Below are 23,652 nucleotides of genomic sequence, written 5' to 3'. Positions count from 1 at the left end.
TTTAACATGTTCAAAGCCAAACTACCGAGGTCTTGTTCCCCATAAATCCTGCCTTTTCTAGAGTCTACTTCATCTCAGTTAATGCCAACTCCATACTTCAAGATACCCCCAAACCTTGGAATCATCCTAACTCCACAATAGGTTTTACATCCCACATTCAATCCACTGGCACATCCTGTCAGCCCTTTTTTCGTATTGCAAAGAATAGCACCACTTCTCTCCACCTCTACTGCTATCACTCTGGTCTAAGTTAACACTGTGGTTTATCAAGGTTGTTAAAATAGCCTAATCTCCCTGTTCTAACTCTCTCTCCTATTGCCCATTCTCCCTATTTTAATTGTCTCCACTTATTGTCTATTTTCTAAAAAGCAATGAGAGTGATTATATACACATGGCTCTTCTGCTAAAAACCTTCCAGTGACTTCCTACTTTACTGCAAATAAAAGCCAAGTTATTGCAATAGCCTACAAGGCCCTACCTGACCTGGCCAACACTTATCATTCTGACCACCTCCCACCAATCTCCCCTTGCTCACTTCACTCCAGCCACACTTGCTTCCTTGTCATTTCTTAAACCTCATAACCATTACTTGCTGGTCCTTTTGCCCAAAATGTCCTACCCCAAAATATACAGATGGCTCATTTTCTCACCTCTTTAAGGTTTTTTCCTCAGGTGTCAAAAATGGGGCTTCCTAAATTCTCTACTTAATATGGGAACACCTCTCCTATTCCTCTTTCCTCACCTATATCTTCCCTATCCCTGTTTCCTTGCTTGTATTCTTTCATGGCACTTATGATCTAAGATACTATACCATTTATTTATTTACATTGGTTATTTTCTGAGTCTTCTCCCACATAAGCTCCACCGGGTAAGGATTTTTCTCTTTGAGTCACTGCTGTCTCCATGGTGCCTAGAACAATGCCCAAGAGTAGTTGCTCCATGATTAATCATTGAACGAGCAATAAAGATGTAAATTAAAGCGAGCAGTTATCACTGGATGGTACAATTTGGTGTGGTTCTTGTTTATTCCTTTGTGCATATGTTTTTCAATAGACTATTTTTTTAGAGCAGTCATAAGGTCACAGCAAAATTGGGCTGCAATTACAGAGAGTTCCCATATTCCCTCTGCCTCAAACACATTCACAGCCTCCCCTACTATCAACACCCTCCATCAGAGTGGTATTTTTATAATTGATAAATCTACATTCACACATCATTATAACCCCAAGTCCTTAGTTTACATGATGGTTCGCTCTTGGTGTTATACATTCTATGGGTTTGGACTAACCTATAATGACCACTAATAGACTAATGCATCCACCATATTGGTATCATACAGAATATTTTCTCTGCTCTAGAAATCCTCTGTGTTCACCAATTCATCCCTACCTCCCCTCTAATCCCTGGTAACCACTGATCTTTTTACTGTCTCCATAGTTTTGGTCATTTCCAGAATGTCATGTTGTCCAGTTGTACTCATACAGTATGTAGCCTTTTCATATCGGTTTCTTTGACTTAGGAATACGTACTTAAGCTTCCTCCATGTCTTTTTATTGCTTGATAGCTCATATCATTTTGACACTAAATAATATTCCATTGTCTGGATGTACCACAATTTGTTTACCCATGCACCTGCTTAAGGACATCTTGGTTGCTTCAAAGTTTTGACAATTATTAATAAAACGTCTGTAAACATTCATGTGCAGTTTTTGTGTGAACATCACTTTTAACTTATTTGGGTAAACACCAAGGAGAATAATTTCTGGATCTCATGGTAAAAGTATGCTTAATTTTTAATAAACTGTCAAATTGTTTTCCAAAGTGGCTGTATTATTTTACAGCTATGCCAGCAAAAATTAAAAATTCCTACTGCTCCACATCCTCACCAGTATTTATTGTCGGCATTCTGGATTTTGGCCATTCTAATAGGTATGTAGTGGTATCTCACTGTTTTAATTTTCATTCCTCGGATAACTTATGATATGGAGCACCCTTTCATATCCTTATTAGCCATTTGTATGTCTTTAGTGAGGTGTCTGATTACATTTTTTGCCCATTTTTTTAGTCACATTGTTTATTTTCTTACTATTGAGTTTTAAGAGTTCTTTGTATATTTTGAGTAATAGACCTTTATCAGATATGTCTGGCAAATATTGTCTCCCAGTCTGTGGCATGTCTTCTCATTCTCTTAAGATTATTTTTATAATTGAATAATATTCCACATTTTAAAATATATATCAGAGGTCATATGCCAAATGAGTATTAAATTATTTCAACTTATGGCTGTTTATATAACAACTTTCTAATATCGGTTATACCATAGAGTGTGCACATGGATCAATATAGCCGGAATCTATATAACTGAATATCCTTCTGTGCCTCTTTACTATTTTTAATATATACTTCAAAATAAATATAGCCATTGCTGGGATTCCTTTTTCATGCAGTCCACGTCACATCTAAGTTTTTATAAGCACAGAGAAAGCATATGCTCTATAAATGCATACAAAGCAAATGCTCCATTTCTCAACAAAGCATCTGTATTGAGTACTGCATTTCCTATATGGTGAAGTAAGTAGCACTCTCTCTGTCCTTGCTTGAGCAGGAAGTGCCCCTCGCAGATGATCTAGCCTGCCTCGCTTTTGGACCTGTTCTGCTCTACACAACCAAGCATGCCTTGCCAGAAGTTTCCTTAGCCCCAAAGAAATCAGCCACCCAGGACCCACCTCAGCTGAAAGGCATTCAAGGAGCTCCCACTCCCAGAAGCCCCAGAGCTTCCAATTTGCCTATGGTCAAAATGCCAAGGGGCCAACGACCCCCAAAAGCCAAAAGTCTTTCATCCCTCTCAGATTTTCCAACCCCTTCAAAATTTTCAGTTTCATAATCTTTTCTTTGCCTCTACTCAGGCCTGCCAGAAAAGTAGGAGGGAAATAGATGTCATCTGCCCCACTCTCTAGCCAAGAGAATCTCTCTATAAATCCTTTTCTGCTTCTAAGGGAAAAAGAGCTCTTCTTATGACTCTTAAAGCATGTTTCTTCGCTTGCTTGAACCTCAACTTCTATGTCTTTCAAATGGAGATAAAACTGTCTTCCTTTCAGGACTGTTATAAAGACTAGAAATGATGTGTGTAAATCACATTACACATCTTAACCACTCAGCAACATTGCTGATGATTTGTTCATTCTATTTACATTTCTCAGTTATCTCCCTATCCCTCTGTTCCACACCCTTCTGGACTCTCAAGTCCATGTTGCATTCCAAGGTTCTTGCTTGAGAAGGTCCATGTGAGAGGGCAGGGTGTTCATTCCCTATGCCTGGTTTATGTGAATAACTGTCCCCTGAGATGAGCTGCTCCAGTTCTAATCCCTGGCTAAGTAAGTGGGGAGAATGAGGCCTAGGTTTGATGTTACACATGGAGCATATTCAGCAGCATGGCTGGGTCTTACATTCAGTCTGAGGACTGATTTCTATTCTACCTTTATAATCACTAGGAAACATTTTACTGTTACAGTCATAGACTGTTAGAGATGAAAGAGAACGGAAGCTCATGGAGGTCTCCTATCTGCTGGCCACAGCGATTTTCCCCGCACCACTCAGTTACACTCACTACTCTGTGCTCACTACATTGCTCTGATTTATGACACCAGACTAATTAAATTCCTAATTTTCCAGCCACTTACCTCAGAGGTGTAGCCCTGGAGTGCCTGGGCAGGCACAAGCTGGAGAAGGGGGTTTGCAGGGTCTAAAGATGATAAAAAGGTACTATTCTTTCACCACCCTCCCTTAATGACCCTCGTGTTGTTGCCCATGCAACCTGAGACCTCATCATAAGTTTGACAACTGTAGTGTTAACCTATTTCTGTTGAAAGGTACCACGTTTGGAAACTATTCTCTCTGTGATCCCCTCCTAGCTACATTTTTTATGTATCCCCTAGCTTGCTGGTATGTTCATTTATAATCAAGGGGAATATTTATAGGTTGGTTAGCAATTACTCCCTCAAACCATGAAGCATGAATGACCCTGAATCTCTCCAACAGAGAACCATACTGTATTGGCATGGGCAATCTCTAGAACCAAGACAAGACTTAGAGACTCAGGTCTGAAATTACTTATTTCTCTTTATCTGTATTTATGTGACCAGCCATAAACTGAGGCTTAGTTTCTCACCTGTAAATTAAAACAATAATATCAAACTTACAGGGTTATTGATATTATAAGCCTGTGCAAATGATAAGCCTGGTAAATTACAAATGTCACCTATGATTTTAGTTTTACTTAATTCTGACTGAATAAATGACAATAATGGGCAACAGGGACACGACTTGGTAGCCAAGTCTGGACATGACCAGCTGAAAGCCAGCACGTCCTTCAAGACAACCTTGATACCTTCTCACATGGACTGTTCAGTTGAGTGTTGCACCATGGGCATGGAGGAACAAGAATGCCGAGGATACTAAAAAAATGTATACACCTGCCTTGTAGTCATCTTTGGCTGTCAGTATATATTGAGTATTACAATTTTAATACAGTTTTTTCCTTTCTTTAAATGCGCATACATTTTTTGGCACCCTCCGCGTTCTTTGCAAAAATGCAGTGACACTGTAAAGATTGTGGTCCTAACTAATGAAATGTTTGCAGAGGGTAAATATCTTCCAACTGTTAGCAAATCAAATACCAGAATGGCAAGAGGTCACCTGGTATTTGAAAGACAAACTAAGTGGTAATTACAAGGAAACCAATTAGAAGATTAACAAACTCAAAATGGTTTAATGTCATACAAGTAACTATTTAAAAGTAAGAATTTTAAATTCAGAAGATAAGAACCTTGGAAATCCTCCAGTCAGCTCTTTCCTGGGGCCCATAAAGAAATTTGCCCCAGGTCACACAAAAACTTTAAATGAGAATCTCTAGATAATGCAGGTGATATTTAAGTTCTTATATTTTTAAAAAGTTTAACCACAGTGAATTTCTTGGCTATTGTATAAGATAAGCTACTAATTGTTCAGTGCTTATTCCAGCCACGGATTATGGACAATCCAGTGAGTGGGAAGTACTGTATTTCCCATTTAGGAGGTGAGAAAACTGAGGCTCTGAAAGGTCAGTAAACTTGGTTAAAAGCCACAGAACTCCTATTAGCAAGCAGGCTTCAAATTCAGGTCTGACTCCACAGTTGGTGCTCTTTGCATTATCTTTCCTTTTATTCTTAACCTTTGCAAAGATCAGTTATTAAAGATACCAGAGTAATTAACCATCATGGCATTTCATAAGAAAACAGGGTAACCCTAGGGTGGAGTCTTTCTGACGCATTATCACTGAGCCCAAAATGCAACTCCCAGCAAGGTCAGTGGGCACTTTTCCCATCTTGACTCCTATTCTAAGCTATTGTTTTCTATAGAGCCTTGGCAAGGCCATTCGAAAACACAGCAAGGCTCCCGAACAAAGACACAGCACTCCTCAGATACGTGAATATCCATCATGTTCTACAGATACTGCTAGAAAAGTAGTCAGGACTGAGAGCACCTCTGGAGGAATGAAACATGTCCCAGGATTAAAGTCAGAAGGTCTGAGCACATACAGAACACAGTGTACGACTTCATACCATGTGACCTTACAGCTAGACTCTCACCCTCACTTGTAAAATGAGACAAGGCTTTGAAAGGATAAAATGAAACAATTTGGATAGCTTTTGAAAAGTTATTAAAGTAGATCATGGAAAACTATTTATAGAATACATCATTCTATTAAAAAAATAATATAGTGTGGAGGAACCTACTATGTGTTAAGTTTAAAATACAGTCCCTGCCTTCGAGAAGTTGATAAACTAGGTAGTAAAATATGACTAGGTATAGAAAAATAATATTCACATCTGGTTTTCTATCCCCATTATTTCCAGGTTATAAGTAATACTGATATATTTGTAATAAATAATTTATTTTGCCTTTTGAAATTTTTTTCTTAGGGCAAACTTCTAATTTTAAATTACGTTGATATTTTGCTGGTTCAAGGTATAGGTCGGCCTATCTACTGCTGTAACAATTAATCATCCCCAAACTAAGTGGCTTAAAACGACAACCACTTTTTCATTAGTCTTCACAGTTCTGGGGTTGACTGGATTCAGCCAGGAAGTTCTTTCTCTTAGGTGGCTGCAGTCAGTCAATAGCTGGTATAAGAATCATTTCAAAGGCTTCCTCCTTCATCAGTCTGGTGAGTCCACAGTAGAAGCTCACCTAGGGCTCTTGAACAGAACATCTACATGTGGCCTCTCCATGTGTGTTCCCTGCTTCCTCGTGGCACGGTACCAGGATTCCAAGGGCAAGCACCCCAAGAAATATACGCAGAAGCCATATCACTTTTTATGACGTAGCATTAGAGGTCACAGCATCACTTTGCTTATAGTCACAGACCTTCTCAGATTCAAGGGGAGTGAACATCGTCTCTTTCTCTCAATAGAAGTGTCAATGTCACATTGAAAGGAAAACATGATCATGAGATCTAATGTTGCAGCCATCATGTAAAATACAACCCACCAGAGGGCATAATACGCAGAATTCAAATGCCTGTTATAGTGTGATGAAAATTTGCATACAAGCAAAAGGAATACACAGAAAAGCAAATCACTATCAGATTAGGGTACTGGGTGGAAGAATCAGGTCATTCTCCCAAATGAATGGTTTGGCTACACTGTTTTTTCCTTTCAGAATACTCATTCATGATACCAGATCATCTGGTGTGGCCAGGCTGAAGAACTGTGTGTCATTAGGGGACATAAGTTCTCGTGGTGGTTTAGGGTCATTGGTGGAAGAGTAAGAGGTTGTTGACCCTTTGTTCTTCAGGTGACAGGAGGCCACAGACACCAATTGAAAAGGTCAGTCTGTGTGAGGAAGTGTTTTGGGAAGGCACATCTTAAACTGGGTGGGGAATGGGGCTCTATGGCTAAGGAAGTAGCTCAGATTTCATTGTGATAGATCAGTTGTAGAGGCGTGAGGGCCTAAAGAAGGGTGGGAGCAAGAAGAAAGGAAAGGAAGTAGAAGTCAATGACATTGCACAGAAAAAAGGAATGGGATTCAGAAACTGGAGTGCAATGAGATGGAGAAGGAAGAGATAAGAGCCACTCCAAGTTTGCTGGCCTGAGTAAATGAAAGATTCTGTGAGTTACTCACTGATCTAAATGGTAAGGTCAAATAGAGGGCAGGGAGCAAGTTTCAAGAGAAAAGACAGGAAATTCGTTCTTTCTTTTTTTCTTTTTCTTTTTTTTTTCCCCAGTCCTTTAGTAATGAGTTTTGAAGAAATAGGCATAGAGATATGTTTGCTAATCCGTGTTAACTTTGCTCAAGACATCAACTCTTCATTTTCCAATTTATACCCTCACTACCTCTGTGCCTTCGTCTTTCACTCAACATTTTCTTGTATATTCTTCATTGAATAATCGCTACCTATATTTCATGTCTCAGCTTAAAAATCCCTTCCTCTAGGAAGGCTTCCCTTGCTGCGAGACTAAATGTGGTTCTCCAGTTACACATAGGTAGACTTGCTCCCTATGTTAGGAAAGAGCCGGTCACAACCAATGGCAGGGCACTCAGACATAGTGCAATGACCTTCATTATCTCTGTTCTAATATAAATTCTGAACATCAGCAAATCCTGTGCAAACATGTCATCTAGCTCCCCTTTCTACAATCTTCTTCCATTCACTGAACGTAGGACCTATAGAGAAACTCAGACATCACCCATTCCAATCCAATTACTTTACAAATAAAGAAACTAGGGCACAACACTTACTAGACAGGCCACAAAACCAGTTATTAGAGATATGGAGATATATGATAAGAACCCAAACTCATCTAGATGCTGTCCGATGCTTTTTCTACGTCACACACAATATCTGAAATGAAGCTCGAGGTGACTTTTAGAACTGAAACACCATGAAAATATTTATTATGTACCTATTTTAATGTCAAATATAAATATGCATATGAATAAACATTCTCATATATTGCTTTTCTTTAATTCTGGGCATGACCCAGACTGGGATCTAAAATTGATCCCTCGCTAATGAGGGACAACTAAAAGGCAAAGATTTAATGATGGAAATTGTTTATAGTTGGCCATAAATAATGCAGTAATGGAATATTTATTGATCCCAGATTCAGTAGCTAAAATGAGTGATGGACTAGGAAATGCCTGCCACTTTCTGAAGCCTTACACACAAGCTCAATCCACCCTATTAATGGAATGTGCTAAAGCACAGAGCCAAAAATTGACTGAGCTATCTGGACGCTCCAGGCTGACTCATTTGCAAGATAGTTCTTTTCTTAGATTCCCAGGATGGAAAAGACATAATACTAGTTCTTGTACACTGGAAAAAAAAAAAAAAAAAAAAAAAAAGATATGACCTTGCTTTTTATTATTACTGTCAAGATGAGGAAAACAGAGAGGTGTCAAATGGCCCGAAATGTAAGTTCATTTCATGGCCCATCTGTCTCACCAAGTACCAGGACTCCTCTGAAGACCCTCCAAATCCCTGCACCACTGTGCTTTGTTTGCATTTTAATTTCCTCAGAGCTCTAGAAGAGATCCCAACCTACAGCTTTGATGCCTTTTTCCCTCCCCCACACCTCCCTGGCACTAGTGCCAAACAGAAACCACCTTGCTGCCTCCATTTAATCACAGAATGACAATATTTCAACATAACAGAGGGGTTGTTTGTGCTTTATCTTTTACTGCATTTTTATGGGGAGCAATATATTTTCTTCCTTTCCTCCCCTGATACTGTAACAATCTTTCCTAAATTAAATATGTAACAAATTTCTCATACGACTTTATTCCCAGGCTCTTTTTAAACCATCATTAAATATCTTCATGCTGTTTGACAGTTATTCCTCATCAGTATGTTACCTTAGAGACCGCCTGCTGCAAAAGAAGGTTTGCAGTGTGAAGAGACAGAGGAGCTGGGAGTGGGGGCGGGGCGGGGGCGGGACCCTCACACAGTTGGCAGGGACAGACTCCGAGGAACCAGAGGGGTACACACAGGAGAAGCAGAGTTCATCCTATTCATCTTTGCCTCCCCAGGACCTAACTCTCTTCCAGGCACAACAAGGTGCTATGGAGATTTCTGCAGGAAAGAAAAGGGGGACAGGGAGGAGAAGAATACAGGAGAAAGGGTAGGAGAGGGAAATGGAAGGGAAGAGGGAAAAGAGGCTAAAGGTTGGGGAACTATTTGAGGAAAGAAGACCGGTGGAATGCACCCCACCAGAGAGTGATTTGGAGGTTTCCAATCATTCCTTGATTTGATCCAAGACAAAATGTACATAATAGCCAAGTGCTTACTCAAGGACCTCAGCTACTGGAAAAAATGACAGTCTGCAGAGCAGCCACTGAGGACTGAGGGCACATTCTGCAGGCAGTTATGACCCCAGCAGTATTCCGACAGGCAGGAGCTGGGGTCAGCAGGAGGATGCAGGGCTGAGCCACACTGCCAAAGGTGGCAGTCACTGAATTGGAAATATGGATTATAGTTAGACTGAGCCAACAGCCATGATATCTGAGAGGAAATTACATGGACCAAGAAAGAAACACACTTAACTTTTCTACTACAATTCTAGTGGTAATTATCTGGAATTATTGATCCCATCACTGAGCTTAGCTGAACACAAAGAAACAAACTGGGTTTAGGTGCTGGCTATAGTCATAGCTGCTGAGTGTCAGCTTTAATTTGCAACCATTCTCTTTGACACATAGTCTTTGTTGAGCAAGAATTGGTCAACAAGAATTGGGGCCAGCCTGGTGGCTCAGGCGATTAGAGCTCCATGATCCTAACGCCGAAGGCTGCCCCGAAGGCTGCCATTTTGACTCCCACATTGGCCAGTGGGCTCTCAACCACAAGGTTGCTGGTTCGACTACTCAACTCCCACAACGGATGGTGGGCTCCACCCCCTGCAACTAAGATTGAACACGGCACCTTGAGTTGAGCTGCCGCTCAGCTCTGAGATGTCTCACTTGCAGCGCATCTATTCAACCACAAGGTTGCAGGTTTGACTCCTGCAAGGGATGGTGGGCTGCGTCCCCTGCAACTAACAACAGCAACTGGAGCTGAGCTGTGCTCTCCACAACTAGGATTGAAAGGACAACAACTTGACTTAGAAAAAGTCCTGGAAGTACACACTGTTCCCCAATAAAGTTCCCCTTCCCCAATAAAATCTTTAAAAAAAATTAAAAAAAGAATTGGTATGACTTGTCAGTACCTAATTCACATGACATTCACAGATACGTGGAACTCAACTAATGCACCATTAAAAAGAAAACCTGGACACTGAAGCTATATTTAAATCCCTTAGTAACAAAATCTGTTAGGACAGTGCTATTTTGGCACTTTTTACTTTTGGTGTCAATCCAGACACGTAGGTGGTTGCAAAATCAATCATAGAAGAAGGAATATTTTGATATTTTTTTAGTGAATAATCTAATTCAGCCAATATTTCTTGGCAATCGTGTACATGCTGCCCACAAGATTATATCCAGTGTTCCACGTCCCACCAGCATCCAAAATTGTACACTGTACCTGGTGATGGTCCATTTATAATGGAATGAACTGTCACCGTGATATTTTGGCACCAAGTTTGTTAGTCCAAATATCAGCCATTTGAAGTTCTAGGATGCAGCCTAGAATTGAGAAAGTGCCTCACTAGAAGTCAAAGAGCTGGTTCTACCGCAGGTCTTCCCATAAACAGGGAACATGATCTTGGACAAATCCCTTCTCATGGCCAGGCCTCAGTTTTCTTCTCTATGAAATCAAGAGCTGGACCAGACGATCTTCAAGAACTTTTTCAACTCCAGCATCTTTAGATCCAGACACAAAAGAAGGAGCAACATGGAAACCCCCAACCCAGGTCCCAGGAGGCACAGAAAAGAGATCATCTCTGTAAATTCTCTATTGTTCTGCCCTGGAATTCACAGCCTTGACCAAGATGATGATAGTAGCCACTGGTGCTGATAACTGTGCAACACAGGGGCTCAGGAAGACAGACTTTGACATCTGAAAACATAGAGTAGGATGGCAGTGCATGAAAATAAGAGCCCAGCAACGCTCTGACCTTCCTCCATTCTGTTCTTCCTCACCCGGTGATGCTCTGTGGGAATGAGGAGGCAGAAGCGCAGAGATGACACTGGACACACAGAAAACAGAAGGAAGAGCACAGCCACGACCCAATTTTTTTGGTTTGTTTAGCTTTAGTTTTTTGGGTTTATTTTTTACATATAATTTTAAACTCAAAGAAGAGCCAAAAAACTATAATGAGTCCCTTAGGCCCTTCACCCAGCTTCCCCTGATCTTGCATCACCACTTGCATCATCAAAACAAATGAACATTGGTACAACAGTATTTACTAAACTACAGATGTTATTCAGATTCCAGTTTTCCACCAATGTTCTTTTCTGTTCAAAGGTCCAAACCCAAAGGCCTGATTTTAATTGGGACAACTTAAGATTGTCTTTGCACATAACAGAGCAGGTTGAGTTCTTAAGTCACCGGATCCCCTGTAAAGTAAGCTCCATGACATCCAAGAAAGACTTTGTCCATCTTATCTGTCCACCAAACAGCAGGAGCTGGTTTATTTTGACTGCAGCCTTAAAGTACTGCAATCCCAACTAAGAACAGTGCTGAAACACAGACTCCAACATGTGTTGAATGAATGAACAGATGACTAAGTCCAATTAGATCATCTGACTTTCATTTTTATAGAACAAAACAATGTGATCAGTTGCAAGGAATTCTTCTAAATATTTTATTTTCCCTTAATTCCTGAATTCTCTTGGTTACTTCATGATTTCCATATGCCATACTTTTACTAGAATTAGATTTGAACTATTAAGGATTCTGGAGACACAGATAACCATCCAACTACTAATTACCTTCTGCCCCAACTGCAAAGTTAGACTCAATACCCTCATCTGTGTTCCCTTAAGCATGTTTCATCACCATACTTATTGTATTATCTAAGTTACAATTGCTGTGCACTCTAGAATGAACTTCTGATTGAGAGTTTTTCCATCAGATTACACCAGGTACCTGACAGATGTTAGGTACTTAGTAAACACTCATCGAATGAATGCATAGTAACCTTGCTTCAGTACAAAACATTACCTATATGCCAGTATTAATCATATCAAGTTCTTTAAATTAGCATTGTTGATGCCAATAATTAACCAGCTAAACAAAATTGTTCAATGCAACATACTGTCATATTTCCATTCTATGCCTTATGAGAAAACTGAATTCCAGGCCCATGTTCCCCAGCAAGCCCTTAAGAGAAAGTTCATTCTATAACCAACTGAAAGATCTCTGACCTTCTTTTTCCCTTCAAGGCATAGTTCTGACTCACAATAAGTCTATTTTTCCTCTTTGTATGTTTGGTAGATTCGTCCAGCAAACAGAGCAGGAGCTGGTTTATTTTGACTGTGGCCTTAAAGAACTTAAAACATTGCTGCACGCTCTATGTATGGTACTCAATAAAAAACTGTCCTTGGTATAATCGAAAAAGAGCAGAGACTATGAAAGCCATTCACTGCCATGCTTCCAAATGCTTTATGACCACTTCTTCAAACCGTCATTCACTCTCGCAAGCAGTGACTCATGCAAGCCCATGTGCTTCTAGGACAGGTACCAACACTCCCCTCATTTGACCAACAGGGAGGCAGGACCTAATGGTGGGAGAAAGGTTTAAAGAGTTCTAGATCAACGGGCTTATGGGTGGGAGAGAGCTCTGAGTAATCAAAGGTAATTAACTCGTGCATACACGTGTATTCACAACGTAAGCAAATCTGTCTAAAAAACAAACAAACAAGCAAACAAAAAACCAAACCACATTATTTTAGAGGAACACAGCCAAGAAGGCCTTTGTAGAGGCTAACTTGGGGTACGAGGGAGGTAAAGCGGCTCACCTAAGACTGTGCTATTAAACTCCCAGTTAGCACTCTAAATATTTCCAAATGTAAATCGCTGCATTGAGTCTTCTAAAATCACTGCTTCAAAACTGGATGTTAAAGGAAGCAGCAGCAGGTATCGCAAATAAGACCATGTTTGTTCTCTTGCCTGAAGCCTTTTAATGGATCCTGATTGTGCTCAGGGGCCAAGCTTGTCAGCATGATTTACAAGTGCTCTGGTGCTCTGGGCCCTGTTTGCACTCCAGCCTGATCTTTCGTCATCCCCTCTCATACAACACAGGCTCCCAGCCCACTCCCGTACGTGAAGCTGTACTACCATAAGATGCCTGCTCCACATTCCATGTTGTCTTTGGCCTCTGTTCCCACTGCTAGACCTCTGACAGACCCCATCCTCTATGCTCCCAGCTCACCCCGTGCTTCCCTACATTATACTGCTTAGTCTGGTGTTGAGATTAGCCTGTTTTCGTTCCTCTTTTATCTGTAAAATAAGAAATAACATGAGGGTAGCAATGATTCTGATTCTCACTGCTTTATTCCCAGGAACTTGTACTGTGCCTGGTACATTATTAGTAAATAAATCTTTTTTCAGTGAATAAATGCATTTAAAGAAGGAAATAAACATTCCTGTTATCTGCAAATGATAACTAAATAACTCATTAATACCATGCCACCTCCCTAGGAAAACAACACTACATAAGTCTAAAACCAAACCACGTGGTAATTTTATAAGGGTTGGTTTGCTATACAGAGAAAACCAGTTATTATCACTTTACTTATTCCCAAGCCCTATGCTTGGGAATATCTATGCCCTTTAATCAATTAGGTTACAAAAATGCCATATCTACCCACCCTATTCCCTGAGAAATGCATTTTCAACGTTCTGGGTCCTTAGAACTGAACTCTACTAATTTTCGATTTGCAGTCACATCCATAATGGTTCCAGAAAAGTGCTTTCAATTCCTAGCCCTTGGGTACTGGTACCAGACATTGAGCCAGTGAAGCCCATAAATCTTCTTGCTAACCCTCAGAGTAAGCAGCTTATAGCTCCTTGTATATGCATTATTTCTGCTATAAAGATTTTCATACAAAATGCTTTATAGCACAGTGACATTTTATACACATAAAAGAGTTAAATTTTTATTCTTGTAATATTCCAGATTTTTTTTCTGACAGGACCACGTGACAATAAAGCTGTCTTTCCTACAAGTATTTACATCTCCTGTCTTCTTCCATATGTGCATAAAGGGTTATATTTGGATGCCTGCCGAAATAAGCCTTAATTGATTTTTTCAGGTGTTTCCTACTACCATGGCAACCATAATCAAATACCTTTTCATGAATAGCCTTGTCAATTGTAATATAATATTCTCACTGAATACAGTCTCCAGTTCTCCTTCTACCAGCCTCTCCAGAGCTTTCTCTTTCTTGACCTAACATTTCCTTCAGGTTCCTAGGCCCAGTGGAAATAATATATTTAAATAGCATGCATGATTTTTAAAATGAGAACATCTTCTGAATTACATTAGTAATCTCACACACATACACACACACACACACAAACACACACACGATAAAAATAGATCATGTGTTCAAGGGTAACAGATATTTTAATACTGGCATGATTTGTCAAATATCTATAATCCTTCTCAAATCACCTTTGATGGTGGTGTTTCATTTTTTTTCTTTTTCCCTCCCAAGAAAAATCATTATTCATCTTAAGAGAGAACATCTTGTCAAGTGTTGTAGTTCAACAAAATAAGGAAAACATCTCTGCCAAAATGCAGTAAATGTGATTACACAAGGCCAAGGAGAAGCCCATAATTAGATCATTACCACGGAAACAACCTAATTACATGTGTAAAGCAATGAGGGCTGAATTGCAGATCTGAATATATTTATACCATTGTCTATGTTATAATATTTCTGCTACTTAGACTTCCCCAAATATAATCACATAAGCCATATAGATAAATCCCGACTCAGTTTAAATGAATGAAAAAATGCTGTGCAGTTATGTGAGTGGAGTTCAAGGATACTCACTCTCTTTAATATAAACACACATCTATACCTTTAAATGAGAAAAAAATGTTATGTGTATTAATAATAAATATATATTAGAATGGCCTTAAGTATGCACTCTGGAATTTCACACTGTGCAAAACTTATTTATAAGGACAACCAAAGTTTGGGCAAGGTAATTTAATTTTTCAAACCACAAATTATTTATACTAGGAAATAATTTCATAGAGTTTACTCTTAGTTATTTAAAGGCCACTTGTTTTGTAAAGTCTCATTTGTTGCCTTGAGTTTAAAATGTGAGTGTCCATTTATTGTTGAAGCCACAGTCAAAGATATAAGCCACATGCCCAGAGGACAGTAGAGAGACTACCCAGAACAATTTTATTAATACAAGGACCTGTCACTTTTATAAATTATCAGATCTAAATACCTGTTGTTAATTGCCTTTTAACACCACAGATGTTCTTGTGTTTGTATTTCCTAAACATCTTCCATTTTCTGTGCTTACTTTTCCCAGCTGGCCCCTCCTCTTTCAGCCATCTCAGACACTGGCTATCAGTTGGACCACAGGGAGAAATTCCTTCTTCCTTGCTGAAGTTATAAGCAGGGCTTTGGTGAAGCTGCTCTCGTTCTCCCATGCGGTGCCATTTGGAAAGTACCTTCCCCAGAAGCCCCAGTTGTTAGCTAGTCCCTGACACACACACAGACCCCACCTGCCTCTCCTGGAAATAGCATGGCTTCCAGAGGTGAGGAGGGCAAGAGAGGTGACGCTCCTCATTCCCTGCCCACCCCCTCCCGAACTCACACATTAACAGGCTAAGATGGAGCACAGAGCAGATGATAAGGGAGTGAAGAAGGGCCTTTTCATTTTCTCACTGGTCTGCATTTTCATGCGGTTTATGCCTCTCACTCTAACAATGCTCCTCTCCTGTCATTCCCTACAGGCACTGTTCTCCTGCTGGGAAGGAGGGAAGGAGAGAAGAATGGAGGGAACTGTGGCTCTTTTGGGGATGGAGATGCAAATTCACTCTGGAGCATTCTTCTACATGCCTTCTTTAGCTTTCTTCTCCCAGTGCACTAAATACACACACACACACACACACACACACACACACACACACACAGGGGAACTGAGTGGGAGAAGTGCGGAGTCGTCAGCAGCTCAAGGATCCCAGCCCCAGACAACAATGTCTTTATCTGACAGAGGGATCAAGGGGTGTGGTACATGAGCAGGTAACCAGCTGGGGACAGAGAACAGAGTCCATCAACACAAACACAAGATCTGAAGGAGAAAGGGAGCTTCATGGAGGGAAGACAGCTGGGCTTACTCGGGCCTTGGTTCTGCCTGTGATTTGTCACCTTTGTGACACACTTCCCCACTAGGCCCTCAACTTTCTCCTCTCTATAAAGCAATAGCAGGACTAGGTGAGGTTTAGGTCTTTTACAAACTCGAACATTCTGATCCTATGGCTGGAACACAGGATGAGCCAAGCCCTGCTTCCTGCCTTCTTCCCTCCTCCGTTCAGCCTGGGTGGTCCCAGGCCAGCATGCTGGGCTCACTCTGGCTCCTCTTCCCTTTACTCCCCAGCCATCCAGCCTGTAGAGTACACACATGCTGCTGGGATAGCGAGAAGGAGGTTGACATGGAGGCAAGATTACTATATTCAGGCTTAAGCAAATCACATAACCTCTTTAGGCCTTAATTAACTCTTCTGTTGAAAGATGTCAGTGGGAAGGGAATCTGGAGGGGTGGTGAGTGAAGGGATCTGTACAATCCCCTTCAGCTATTACAGTCCATGTGGAAAATTAATTTTCTTTCCGTACTACTTTCACCAGCTTCCTCCCATACTCAGCAACCTTCAGTGACTCCCCATTTTCATAAATTCCAAATATGAAAGCCAATGCCTTTCCGAACACCCTTTATTCCAGCTACAGTGCTTTTGCTCTAGCTTGATTCCCCCTATACTCTTTCCCACAATCTCTCTCCCACCCCAGCTCACTGATCTAGCTACGTTTTCTCACAGATCACACATCCTCAATCCCAGTTTGCTCTTGAGGCCAATGCTGATTCCTTATTAATGAACCTGACACATGGTACGCACCCAGTAAATGTTTATGGCTGGGCAGCTGAACCATGCTCTCCCCCACCATCTAAATCCCATTCTAGGTTTCAAGGAATAGATTCAGCCTCACCCCATCTGGGAGACTTGCCCTGGTCCCTCTGAATTGCATAATCATGTTCTCCTCTAATCCTTGAAATTTATGTTGTAGCACATCATTTAAGACCTACAGTCCTGACCTCTTAATCACTGTTAAAAGTGTGTGGAAAATGTAATCTACTCATTACAAGTAGACATTCTGAAGACTAATAGCAAGTTTTCTATTTCTTCATAATTACCATCCCACCTAACCCCACATTGAATCCTTGATAAGTACTTAGCAAATATTAAATTGATAGGCTTAAAGGTACTCTGAAAATACTTCCCCTACCAGGGATAAATTTCATCCCTATCATACAACCTTCACTTGGCAAAATGCTCATCTTTTTCAAGAAGAAGCTCAAATGGCAGCTCAGTGTGGCTTTTTCTCTCTAGTGCTAGGCAGAGGTTGTCCTTTCTCTTCGGATATAGGTTTATTGGCACTTGTCATGTTGCTATTATTATTTGTTTATACTTCTGTCTCCCCACATAAACAATAAGCTCTTTTCCTGAAGGAAAACAATCACATTTCACTTTTGTTGTAATTCCATGCCCAGTATTACTCCCATAATACAAGAAATGTCAAATAATGTTGAGTGGGTACATAGAATGAATGCCTGTACTTTTAGGAAGAGAGTGAATTTTTGCTTTGCTCTCCCTAAAAGCTCCAGGAACAATTTTTGACAATTTGAGACGAAGGACTAATGAGAGACTTGACACTAAGTTTATAAGTTCATGATCTAAGTTGTATACATCTTCAAGGGATAGAATGATCCATAGTTCTCTAATATCTATGCCAAGTCTTTCCCCCAATTATTTTCAATAGTTCTAAGTTGGCTATGCATTCTACTATACTCTGTGGATTTTTAAATCCACATTTGAGAATCATTAAGTATTTAAAAACCACCATTAAGAAATTAGCATAGTTAATATATTAGAAAGCATAAAAAATGTACTTGTTACGTACAATATCTTCTCTTGGGATAGTCCATAGATTGCTATGAGACTTAAATTGCTTCTTTAACACCGTGTGTCTATCAACATTACTATCTACCTTGAAGTTAGTTTATTAATGTATTATTTATATTCTCTACTGGATGCATATTTTTTGAGAGCAGGGGCAGTTTTAGACATCTCTTTGTACTGTGTAGCACCTAACACAATAGTTTTTATGGGGTAGGATCTAAGTAAACAGTTACTGTATGAATCTATTAATTACCATATTCCAAGTTTCTAATGAATATTAAAACCAAGCAACATGAAAGAAATTATTCATATCAAAGTATCAGTAATGATTACCCTTTTCCTGAGCAACCAGTTTGTTTTACATAATAATTTTAATGAATTGTATTATTGCTTTCATTTCTTTTTTTAAAGTGGTCCAATAAACATCTTAGAACCAACTTGGTAGAGCACTTACAGCAAGTGCATGGGACTTCAAGATACAATTTCATACACAAAAGTCTGTCCCCTTCTGTTCCTACCTTTATTTTCCCTTTATCTATTTTCCTACTAATTTTAATTTAGTGTTATCTTGTTATATAATGTACATCTTTGTAAACTGTCTTAAATTATTTTCAGGGCAAACAGGTATTTATGAACATAAATAAACAGAAGCATACAGACAATAAATATAAGTGAATAAATAATAAATATCAAATCTGAGATATTCTTGATTAAAATTAATTCTTGATTAAATATCATTCCCAGATTTGTTATTGATAAATATCCTTAAATTGTTATTACTAAATCACAATTTTAATTACCTTATAGATTATTCGTAATTTTGCCCATGTTTAAGAAATAACTTTTACTTCCCATGTAATCATCTGGCCTCACTACTACACACTTCCAATTTAGCTAGTAGCTTTATGGGGGGAAAAGTAGAATGAACAGATGGATAATAATTGTCTTCGAGATTAACTTGTATTCTAAGAGTTGGGATGTAGTAAAAGTTAATACTTACAGCACTTCCCATGGGCTAGCATTTTACTAGTAAGAACTTAACATCATCATTTAATCCCCACAATAACCCTAATAGATGATACTATTATTATCATCCCAGATTAGTGATGAGGAAACTGAGGCACTCCAAGCTTCAGTAACTTGTCCAAGATCACACCTTGAGTACATGACAGAACTGGGATTGAAATCCAGGCTGACTGGCCCCAGGTTGTGTTTCTAATGACTTTGCTAACTGCCTCAACTACCCTGGGTCTTCCAAGTCCTTAAAAGTTTGATAAGATAACATTGAGATATTAGCTTCCAGTGTTGTCCAGAAATTCTTATAAATAATAAGGGAGAAATGACAAACCATATGATCAGTTATGCCACTACAAGCAAAAGACAATTGCACCCTCAGAAACCACTGTGTTCCCCAAGATGATGTGTTCTCCATCCCCTCTCAGTCAAACAAAGCACTCATGGTGCTTTAATATAAACTTTATGGATTTTTAAGAAATCCAAATACTATTTAAGTGAAAAGGATGGAGAGAAGGAGGGAGTTTCTTTCACTCTTGATAGCAAAATTATTCATTCCCTGCTGCTACTAAAAGTCATTTGTTGCTTCAGTCAATACTGCCCGGGGCAGGCCTGGGCTTTATTTGCCATCTCTGTGTTTGAGCCCTGAAATGAGGTTATCGATTTATGATCAGTGTAACTCCTGGCTGACTCCTGAATGTTATGATACACTAATAAAGTGTCTTGAGGAAATCACCTGCTACCCCTCAAGGCAGAATCTACATCTTGTTCATATTTGTGTCACTCCAGCACCTAGCACATAATAAACACTCAATAAATATATGCTGGCTGAATGACTGGATTCATAAATTATTCTTCAGGTATAGATTTTAAGTTTCTGATGGATAGAATCTGTTTACCACCTTATATAGTGCTAACATTGAATAACAAAGATATGATCGAGTGAATGAACTTTTTACAATTTTGAGGTAAATGGTAGGAACAAAGAACAGTTAATGTGTTGCTGAAGTTATATGCTAGAAGACATATGAAAATAAAAGCTCTGCCAATAACAAAAATTTGCTTGAAACCCCATGAATCCTATTTCATAAGGAACCAACTTAGTCATAATTCATTAACTAGAAATCTGGCTTCTTTTTTTTTTTTTCTTTTCACTTCCTCAGCAACATAAAGGAGTACTAAGCTCTCACATATTTCCTATTTTAAACCTTCATCACCTTAAATATAAAGTGACTCCTGGGCGTATGGGTTTTAGGAAAATAAAAGATATTATATATTTCCCTAGAGCATTAGTTAAAATGTATCTGTTATTTTGTTTAACTGTAAGAGCCCATTATGATGCCATTCGGAGGAGGTTTCACAGTAAGTGTGGACAGGGTGGGAGAAGACAGTTTCAACTAGCCTGGAACCAAGATCCAGATATATCTGGCATTTAGTTTTAGAAGAAACTCCTGTCCATTAAGCTGTTCATATCCATCTGGTAATTTATATAGTTCATAAGGAATCTCCTAAAAAAAATTCAAAGCATATTTTCAAATGGGGACCAAATGTAGCCATACACCCAAAGGAAGCCATCGTGCCAGCAGGATTTTGCAGAATCTCTGAGGAAAAGTGCTCTGAGAGGAATGAAACAGGCATGACACACCTGCCTCAGCCATGGGATTGAGAGTGACTGACAGGGGATGGCCAGGTCTAGTGCAACATCCCCCCGCTCAGTTCTAGATGTGTGAACTACATCATGCTCCTGCCCCACCTCCGCACTACAGGGGGACCCCTTTAATTGGATGTAACAGCAAGCCCAGGAAGCCGTTACATTCTCATTGCCAAGAGGACTGCCATCTTGGACTTTAGGGCCACCACAAAGGGCTTTAGGACCAGACTGCTAGGGAAGGATCTTATCTACTCTTCAGATGGGCAGAGGCTGATGGGGAGAGCAGCAGAGACCTGTGGTAAGGGGAGCCCTGGACTGGATCTGTGAGGGCTCGTAAGTTTCCAATTGTGGCCCACAGAAGTATCTGAGGTGGACTTTGCAGGGAATGATATACCTATTTGAGTGAGTGAAGCTTATGACCAGCAAAATGCTTTATCCACTACAAAATTCAAGTTTAAATGGGAAATCACCTGTACCTGTATGCTGGAGAAACCTAAGAACACTCAGTTTATAAATTCTACTGTAAGATAAAATACAAATAAAATTATAAATTACTATATATCGTTGACTGGCATCATGCTTTATGGTTTCACAAATCATGTTTCATTTCTTTCTCAGAACTCTGTGAGGAGAACAGAGCTGGCATTATCCCTATCTACTGTAATAGATGAGGAAACTGAGACTCAGAAAGACCAAGAGACTTGACCTCCATCATACAGCTTGTGTAACTACAGTGGCCAGATAGTTCCACAAATGAAGAATCCCTGTGTGTTACTCATTCACTGAACCACAATACACTAATCACCAGTTCTAGGGGTTCATGAGTATTGATAAACCATGTTAAATTTGAGGGACTAGTTGGAGGAAAGGCAAAACTGCCATTCTAAAATGTATGTGCAGGGATTAACTTATCCAACACAGATTACTCTCCCAAAGCAGTCTGTGCTGGTGTCTTTCCCTGTCCTTTGCTTCCCTTATCATCTGACCCTACTTCTCCTCCTCCCTCTCTCTCCATTCAGGTACCAACTATATCATGTGGTAGCCAGTGGTGGGAGCATAGGGGTTACCTGGAGTAGAAAAATGGAGAGGAGAAAGACAGAGGGGGGAGAATATGAGGAAAGGCAGAGAGCAGATAGAACCTATAGAAGTCCTACATACCTCTCCTCACTCCGTTCTTTATAAACATTCCTTTTTAAAATCTAATTTAGCCAAATGTGTAAAGACATTTGGCTTAACCAAATACAGTAATGTCCTTACTAGATAATGAAAGCCATGGCAGCTCTTTTTTTTTTTTCAAGTCAGCAAACAACACAACCCATCTGTGAGGTCCTCCAAAACAAAGACCAGGGGCTTTAAAAGACCATAAATTTTTCAGAATTAAGTGGGTTTTTAGCATTTTCTTTTTCCTCATTTTGAGAGCCAGTTGCCCTTTCCCACTTCTCTATGTTCCTGTGGAACCCAGGCTATCAAAACAACACACACAGGCCAGACAAGGATCTGCATAGGCTACAGAGCCATCACAGCTCCAGGTGTCACTCACCATCCGTGTGCTCTTCAGAACTAGAAGATTCCATGAAGGGGAAATACCTCCCAACTGATTTTTCTAAGAAAGAAAAGCAGAAAAAAATGAAAGTTGCCATGGGCAGCTAGATTGGCAGAGATAGCTTGGCTCCAAAATACTGCAATGAGAGGTTTACACAAGGGTCAAGATAACCACATCTTAGTTTCTGAACAAAAGAAAAAATTGTCCTCATCTTGGTACCAGGTGGAAGCCACCTATCTCTGCTCCCATAGGGCATGGGATTCACCCATCATGTAATAAAGGTCAGAGGTGTTGGTTTCATAAGCCTGATGAAAGAGGCTGAGCCAGCACAACAAGCTTTAAGGAGTGAATTAGAGCCAGCCCTCACCACAGCTATTTGACAAATTCTGTTCCTCTGAGATTTATGGAGTGCCTGCCAGATGCAAGGCAGTGTACCATGAATTAAAATTTTAAAGAAATTCTCAAAACCTCTATTACCTTTGATCGATAACCCCTGGGCAGGTAGAGTTACTCTTTTATCAAATGATGAGCTCAGGCCCAAAAACGTTCTGTGACTGATGAGGTAAAGAAGTCACTGAGCCTGGATGTCAGTTGCCCACTGTATGAGCCTGGGTGAGTCTTTCAACCACTTGGTCTTCAGCTATAAAGAGGAGGGTTGACCAATTGTTTCTGTCAGAGACCCCTGATAGTTTGCTTCTTATCCTCTGTAGATAACATTTGTAGAGTATCTGACAACATGAACTGGGTACCCATTTTACACATTTGCATATTTCTAACATTCTATGATTTATCAAGGCCCATACACTCAAAGCAATGCTGTATAAATCTTATATTGAATTATATTTATATTAAATACATTTGTATTAAATTATTCATGTATAAGAAATAAGGGAAAAGTGAGCAATACCTTCTTTCTTTCACTCAACTGGCATTTCTTTAACCCAAACTGTGTCTCATCTTATTCCTTGCTTTTATTTCTAGAGCCTGAGCCTGAGCATCAAGACTTCCAGAGTCATTTTTTTATTATTGTTTTTTTTGGTCTTAATGTAAAAAATAGTTGCAGAGAGAACACACATTTTAGTTCATCCTAGGGTGCCTCAGAAAGTTATGCAAGCTTTCCACAAGTGGGAATCTAAAATTCACCCTTTTAAAAATCCATTGTAAACAGGTGTCATTATATAAACAGGTTATATAATGACACCTGTTTACAATGTATTTTATAATATATATTATATATTATAAAATCCATATATAATATATAAAAATATATTATACATAATATTATATATATGTTAATGAAACCTGTTTACAATGGATTTCTA

General features: G+C 39.6%; 1 long non-coding RNA gene across 6 annotated transcripts in view; it reads right to left on the bottom strand.

Moving 5' to 3' along the window:
- Positions 1-23,652, bottom strand: part of LOC141570624 (uncharacterized) — a 755,563-nt gene that overhangs the window by 223,157 nt on the left and 508,754 nt on the right. For all 6 annotated transcript variants that reach the window (XR_012494839.1, XR_012494838.1, XR_012494842.1 and 3 more), the window contains one exon: positions 22,328-22,390. This is a non-coding gene — a long non-coding RNA (uncharacterized LOC141570624). The remainder of the gene's footprint in view (positions 1-22,327; positions 22,391-23,652) is intronic.

The sequence above is a fragment of the Rhinolophus sinicus genome, linkage group LG01 (genome assembly GCF_036562045.2).
Source record: "Rhinolophus sinicus isolate RSC01 linkage group LG01, ASM3656204v1, whole genome shotgun sequence".
NCBI lineage: Eukaryota > Metazoa > Chordata > Mammalia > Chiroptera > Rhinolophidae > Rhinolophus > Rhinolophus sinicus.
This window is presented reverse-complemented; position numbering and strand designations above follow the sequence as displayed.